Raw genomic sequence first — 7,816 nt, forward strand, 5'->3', positions numbered from 1 at the left:
GCATGAGGGGATACTTAGTTGGTAACCTGGACAGAGAGTGTATTGCTCTTGCTTACAGAGCTGTAGCAACCCAAAAAATTTTGACTCTGTTCTCTAAGCTGCAAGGAAAGAGCTCTAAACCACAATGAATATATACCTGCCAATTATTTTTGTGGAGTTTGGATGATATGCCGAGGAATGTTGACATTGATGTCCAAGTTTTCCTCCCTGTATTTCATGTGATGCAGTGGAGCAATTTACAATCTATCTTGGTCCATCATATGCTTACTTTTGTTTGCCATTCTCTTATACTTTCTCTGGCGGTATTATTCCTTTGGTCTAATCTATCTTCTTTTGTTAACAAGTCATGACTTCAGGAGAAACTCCTAGCAGGTCGTGCACACAGCTCGCCCAATGTCAGTCCAAGACTAGCAACAAATATCGCCTAACTGGGATTGGCTACAACCATCTGCCGACAGATTCATTCTGAACTGACTCGATCATGTAACTACTTGCATTTTCAATGACTCATATTGCCGTCTGGCATTTGATATTTGGCATTTTTGAGTGCCACCTTGTAGGACCTCTACACCCAATGGGCACGGGTTCGACTAAAATCTCAACCTTGCATTCTACTACTAATTTCTATATCTACAGCTTCACTTACTACAGGACGATTACACTCCTAGCTGAGGCTGGCTATAGCGATAAGCGCAAATCTAGAACCGGTCAATCAAGCTCCTAACTGGGGGCTAGCCACAGCCATCTCCGGATTAGGGGCTAGTGTACCATAACAATCTCCGAACTGGGGCTACTCACATTTTTATAGGGCAATTAAAACTTCAAAAATAAACTAGGGCTAGCTATTGACGACGATCTCCAAATCAGGATGCCCACAGACTCACTCAGGTCACGACACCTAGCTGAGTATAACGCTCACTAGAGCTCAAACGCTACATAGCGTCACCGCCTCCGCTCTTGTTGACAAGACACCAGAGGTCATCTCTGCTCCTATTATCAAGACCCCAGAGGTCGCCTCCGCTCCTGCTATCAAGACCCTAGAGGTCACCTTAGCTCCTGTTGTCACGACCCCAGAGGTCGCCTCCGCTCCTGTTCTGAAGACCCCAGAGGTCGCCCCAGATCCTGTTGTCAAGGCTAGCTATCAACTGCGATCTCCAAATCAGGATGCTCACTAGCGCAGGCAAACTCACTTGGGTCCTGACACCCACCTGAGTAACGCGCTCTCTTGAGCTCATAGGCTCCATAGCCTCTCCAATTCCCACTAGTTTAGGACCTACAACTCTAGGATCAACCCAGTGAGAAAGCTCTTCGTGAGCAGTACGCTTTCATAAGCTAACACGCTCTCCGTGAGCAGAACGCTCTCTTGAGCTCGCAGGCTCCTTACCCTCTCCAATTCTCGCTAGTTGAGGACCTACAACTGTAGGATCAACTCAGTGAGCAAGCTCTCTGTGAGCAGTACGCTTTCTTAAGCTACCACGCTTTCCGCGAGCACTACGGTTTCTTAAGCTACCACGCTCTCCGTGAGCAACACACTTTCTTAAGCTACCATGCTCTCCGTAAGCAATACGCTTTCTTAAGCTAACATGCTCTCCGTGAGCAATACGCTTTCTTAAGCTAATACGCTATCCATGAGCAACATGCTTTCTTAAGCTACCACGCTCATTCGAGCTATCGGGCTCCATAGCCTCTACAGTTTGTATTAATTGACGACCTATGATTCTAGACTCCAATCAATTCTCACAAGTTGAGGACCTATGTTTCTAAGATCAACTCAGTGCAGAACGCTCACTAAAGCATCAGGCTCACTCGAGCTTCAAGGCTAGCTCCCTCGAGCTATAACTTTCTTACTAACTGAGAACCTACACTTCTAGGATCCTTTTAGTACTTGTCAAACCAGCATCACTTGCATCTTCAATTACTACTCTGCGTGCTTCCCACGTGTGGAATTACTCTCTCATCAGGTCGCCCTCACAGAATTGGAACGACCTAATAAGAGGGGGTTGTGTGAGGGACTAATATACATAACCAATGTATATTATACATGTGTCCAGCATAAACAGAAATATCCTACTGACCTCATGTCATCATCCTCCGAGCTCACTTCATAAGCAGCTCGCCTCATGTAGGTGATCTCCTTCAGCTCGCTCCAGAGTAACGCATGTTGAACAGACGACCTCAAGCAGAACGTTTCACCTGATGACACCATCCATTATCCAGATGCAATCATTACCAGAGCCATACTGGCACAACCCAACCACTCCCGATTATTGCGGGATTCCTAACACATCCTAGATCTCAACCACACAACTGTACTCATCTTTACATGTGTTGCGCAGATCTTCATGCTCAACAACTATAAATACCACCTGCATGAACTACGTCAGACCTGATTCTTCTCTCCCCCCAGAATCAAGAGAAGATATGTAGGTAGCTCGCTACTTAGCGAACTCGGTCTTTCCCAAATCCAATCCCCTTCTTCTTCCTCCTGTATATGTAAGGGAAAAACGCTCCTTTACACCCTCCCTTGAGTAAAATCCTGGTTCCGCCCCTGACTTGGACTATGTTCATGAAATGGTAGAAAATAATCACATATTGGATTACATATAGAAATTAAAGATTTTGCAAACTTCTTCAACATTGGTAAGGGTGTGAAAAGTCTGAAGCCGATAACCTAAAACAATTTTTAGCACTAACAAATTTGATTCAGATTTCAGAAACTAAAACTGAAAGGAATGGCACTTCAGGAAATAGAATAGTAAATGAGAATTAGAAGCTGACGAAAAGTTCACATACCAAATTACCAATAACATTTATTTGTTATCCATGTGCAGAACACGTGAGATTTTGCTAGAAAGATTAACAAGTCAAGCACAAACAAAAGTAACCAATTGCAGAGTTGGATGGAGGAATAGGATCACAAAGCATAATTAGTCTACAAATCAAGCTAAAAACAAGGAAACTTTTGTCTTAAAGCCGCGCTTCTGTTGTCTGCTTTCTACCTTGCCCTTGAGAAACCAATAGATACTGCAGCAACCAAACAAACAGCGTGCAGTAAGCACTGACCACAACCCCTTATGTTGCTGATCAAGCCTGAACCCAGATCTCTCTTTGCCTGAAACTTCAGACTTTGAGATCCCATCTTTTTCCACTTGATCATTTAGGAAAAAAATTTCCTTAAAATTTTTTATTTTTCCATGATTAAAAATTGACATTAGGATGTTTATTTTTACCATGCAGTAATTATTTAAATTTGGATTTTTACTATTGCATGTAAATAAAATTGTCTGTTTTCTATCAATGGTCATATGAAAACTAAGGCACAATGCCTAAGTCACATAAACCCGAGACTTGTAGGAAAACTGAACCAGATCTTGGGAGACAGGTTTCCAAGAAATGCTTGACTGCAAAGCAATATAGGAGAGTTTTGAAGCGTACTGTCTTGAAATTTGATAGAATAAAGACAGAGCCACCATCATCAGAATATACACCAAAGAGCCCCAGTCCTATTCATGATAGGAATGAGGCTCGACCACTTAAATCTCTCCTACATCGGTTATGAGACGATGCTAAGGAACCAAATCCATATGATGTGTCATCAGGGTTTATTTTCCCACCTCACAGGGGAAAAAAGGAAGTGTCTAGTAATTTTCAAATAGCTGATAGTGACTGTGAGGATGAGGATGACTCCCCTGGGCACCCAGGACGTTTCTATGTTCATGGTTGGCTGGCTCTTTTTAGTTCTACATTGTTTTGAAAATAGAAAACTCCTTTGTGTAGAAACAATTTTATTAAATGAAAATTTAAGTAGTAGATTTTTTGCATATTCTATGCTATTGATAGTCAAATGCATTGATTTTATTTAATGGCTAGAATCATGCTAGTAGATTATCATGATCATCTCATATGTGAAAATGTGGATTACTTAGATTTATTTTAAGAGATGATTCTTATTAAGTAGTATCTTATTTTTGGAATTCAAACTTGATAGAATGGCACCCGATGGAAAATCCCGTTCTGATGCTACCTAAAAAGGACTTGTTAAACGATAAAATTACGAACTTTGGTCTAGGAAAGTTAGGCTAATTCGCGATAGGAAGGTCATTGACGTAATAACCGAGACGATGCGTAAACCTACGCCCGAAGGAATAACACAAGCCGCTTATCTTGCTGCACTTAGGAAGTACAATGAGTATACAAGCAAAGATAATGTTGCCCGAATTGCCATACTTGGCACCATGAGGAATGACTTCATGATGCGGTATGATGGCCTTGGATCGGCTAAAGAGCTATGGGAAGCGATAAAGGCGGACCTTGGGGGTAATGCGACCACGACACTGAGGAGGCTACAAAATGAGCTTTGACAAATTTATCAAGTTGCCCCATACCTCTATGACACAACATTGCACAGTGATAAGGAACATGGTTGCTGAGTTAGCCCAAGCAGGACAGGTCCTGTCAAATGAACAGCAAATTCAAGCTGTCATTAGGTCTTTACCTAAAACTTGGGAACAATTTCATCTTATCTTAACGCATGACGACAGTATCACAAACTTTGCACAGGTGCAGAGGAAATGTGAGCTTGAGGAACAAAGGCTTCTCAATGAAAAGCCTGTTGTTTAAACTGAAGCAAATGTTGTCAACTCCAAAAAGAGGAAGGCTCCTTGGAACAAGAAAAGTGGAAAAGGGAAAGGCAAGGAAAAGGCCAAGCCTGACCCACAGCAAAAGAAACCTAGGAAGTCGATAGACATGACTAGTGTTGAATGCTTCCGTTGTCATTAGATGGGACACTATGCTAGGGCATGTCCTTCTCCTGAGGTAAGTTTTACTTTAAGTACTGTCAATGTGATAAGTATTGTCATGCTGTCTGATTCATCACAATACTGGATTGTAGATTTAGCAGCGACAGACCATATAAGTCGGGATAGGTCCCTGTTTGAAGATTTTCGGAAACTTCCACAAGGAACTCGGAGAGTCCACATGGTAAACCAAAGTGTAGCTGATGTTTTGGGCACAGGCACTTGTAGGTTGGATTTTGCGAGTGGGAGATCCATCCTTATTGAAGAAGTACTCTTTGTACCCTCAATTAGGAGAAATCTTTTATCAGTTTTGAAATTACTTCAAGAATCCTATGTGTTTAATTTTTCCCAGAACTCACTTGAGATATCTTTAAATAACAGTTTGATAGGTCATGCTTATTTAATGAATTCTTTTATGACATTACACTTAGAACAAAATGAAGTTTTTATGTCTAAAATGGTTGGTTGCCAATTGTGGCATGCTAGACTAGGACATATTGGACACATTAGGATAGACTACTTAGCAAGGGGAGGGTTGTTAGGTAACTTAACCTCTGTTAAAATGGAAACCTGTGAAAGTTGTCTTGCTGGAAAAGCCACCAAGAAACCTTTTGGGAAAGCCCAAAGAGCAACTTATCCTTTACAACTTATTCACTCTGACATCTGTGGACCAATGAATGTAACAGCAAGGCATGGGGCTTTGTATTTCATTACCTTCACAGATGACTATACACGTTATGGGACTGTGTACTTGATGTCTCACAAATTAGACGTCTTGGACTGTTTTAAAAAGTACAAGAACCTTGTTGAGAATCAACTTGATAGGACAATAAAGGCCTTAAGAACTGACCGCGGACGTGAGTATCTTTCTGATGAGTTTAAGGAACTCTGTGAAAATAAGGGTATAGCTAGGCAGCTAACTATTCCTTATACCCCTCAGCAGAATGGTGTCTCTGAGAGAAGGAATAGAACCTTGCTGGAAATGGTTAGATCTATGATGGCTCAGGCTAACTTGCCCATCTCATTTTGGGGTGATGCATTGTTAACGGCTACGCACATACTTAATCTAGTTCCTTCAAAATCTATTGACAAAACAACCCATGAACTATGGACTGGTAGACAACCCGTTTTGAACTACCTTAGACCATGGGGGTGTGCAGCCTTTGTCACTTCTCAAAATCGAGAATTTGGGAAGTTGAGTGCTCCTGGAAAGAAGTGTGTCTTTATAAGATACGATGAGAGACTTCTAAGGGTATGTCTTCCTAGGGAGGATACTCAAGGGCATGTCACATAAATAGAAGCACGTAGTGTCAGATTCTTAGAGGATCAATACCCAATGAGGGGTGAGGTTGATAAGGATCTACAACTTTACGGGTTGATAACCTTATAACTGCTTTGTTGAACAAAGCGAAGATGAAACTTTCATCAACCTTGATTCCATGACAATGGCATTGGTCAACCGATTGATCAATCCCAACCTCGTAAGAGTGTTAGAGGCCATATCCCCAAACGTCGGTTTGAGATTGAAGGGGAGATAAATATGACCAATGCACTTACAGAAATATCTGATGAACCTAAAACGTTCAAGGAGGCTATTTCTGGGTCCAATACAAGTAAGTGGATGGAAGCTATGAAGGAAGAATTAGAGTCGATGAAGAAAAACAAAGTATGGGACTTAGTTGATCTACCTCCAAACAGGAGATCTATTGGGAACAGATGGGTTCTCAAGATCAAGAAAAATACGGAAGGGAACATAGACAAATTCAAAGCCAGGCTTGTTGCAAAAGGTTACACCCAAAAAGAAGGAATAGACTATGAGGACACCTTCTCACCAATAGTGAGATTTGCCTCCATACGTCTCCTCTTGTCAATGGTTGCCCACTTAGATTTAGAGCTTTACCAGATGGATGTCAAAACTGCTTTTCTCAATGGAGAATTGCAAGAGGAAACCTATATGGATCAACCCACTGGTTTTTCAATCAAGGGTCAGGAACACAAAGTGTGTAAACTGAACAGATCCATATATGGTTTAAAACAAACCTCTAGACAGTGGAATCTGAGATTCCATGAAGCTATGCTTCAAGACAAATTCGAAATGGTAAATGAGGACCATTGCATATATGTCAAGACATCTAAAAATGGTTTTGTGATTCTATCTCTATATGTGGATGACATTTTGTTAGCAGGTAACAATAAGGCATTGATAAATTCCACTAAGGAGTGGTTGTCATTAAACTTCGAAATGAAGGACATGGGTGAAGCTAATTATGTTTTAGGAGTTAAAATAACTCGGGATCGGCCCAAACGCTTGTTATCTTTGTCTCAGGAGATATATATCAAGAAGATTTTGGAAAGATTCAACATGGTGATTGCAAGCAAGTGGATCTCCCAAAGAAGTCTAGGAGAGTCTTTGAATTCTAAAATGTCTCCCAAGAATCCTACCAAAACTTCGGGCTATGAAAAATGTACCATACTCAAGCGCCAAATGAAGCCTTATATATATGCAATGTTGTGTACAAGGCCAGACATCTGCTATGCAGTTGGGTTAGTATCAAGGTTCCAAACAAATCCTAGGGTCGCACACTGGAAGGCTGTCAAGAAGATAATGAGGTATCTTAAAGGCACCGTGGACTACTCACTTGTCTACCAAGGGAAAGATCTTAAGCTGATTGGGTACTCCGATGCCGACTGGACTGGAGACCTTGATGAGAGGAAGTCAACTTCAGGATATACCTACATAATGAATGGAGGTGCTATATCCTGGAGCAGCAAGAAGCAAACTTCCATAGCACTTTCAACTATGGAAGCTGAGTATATTGCATGCTGCTCTGCCACACAGGAGGCTGTGTGGCTCAGACGATTCATCAAACACTTGTCAGTGTTCTCAAGAGCTGCTAAACCAGTTCACATCTGGACTGACAGCATGGCTGCTCCTGCATATGCTAAAGATCTAAAGTACCATGGAAGAACCAAGCATATAGAGTTAAAGTACCACTACGTACGACAAATGATACTGAAGA

This window comes from Coptis chinensis, chromosome 6, assembly GCF_015680905.1.
Source record: "Coptis chinensis isolate HL-2020 chromosome 6, ASM1568090v1, whole genome shotgun sequence".
NCBI lineage: Eukaryota > Viridiplantae > Streptophyta > Magnoliopsida > Ranunculales > Ranunculaceae > Coptis > Coptis chinensis.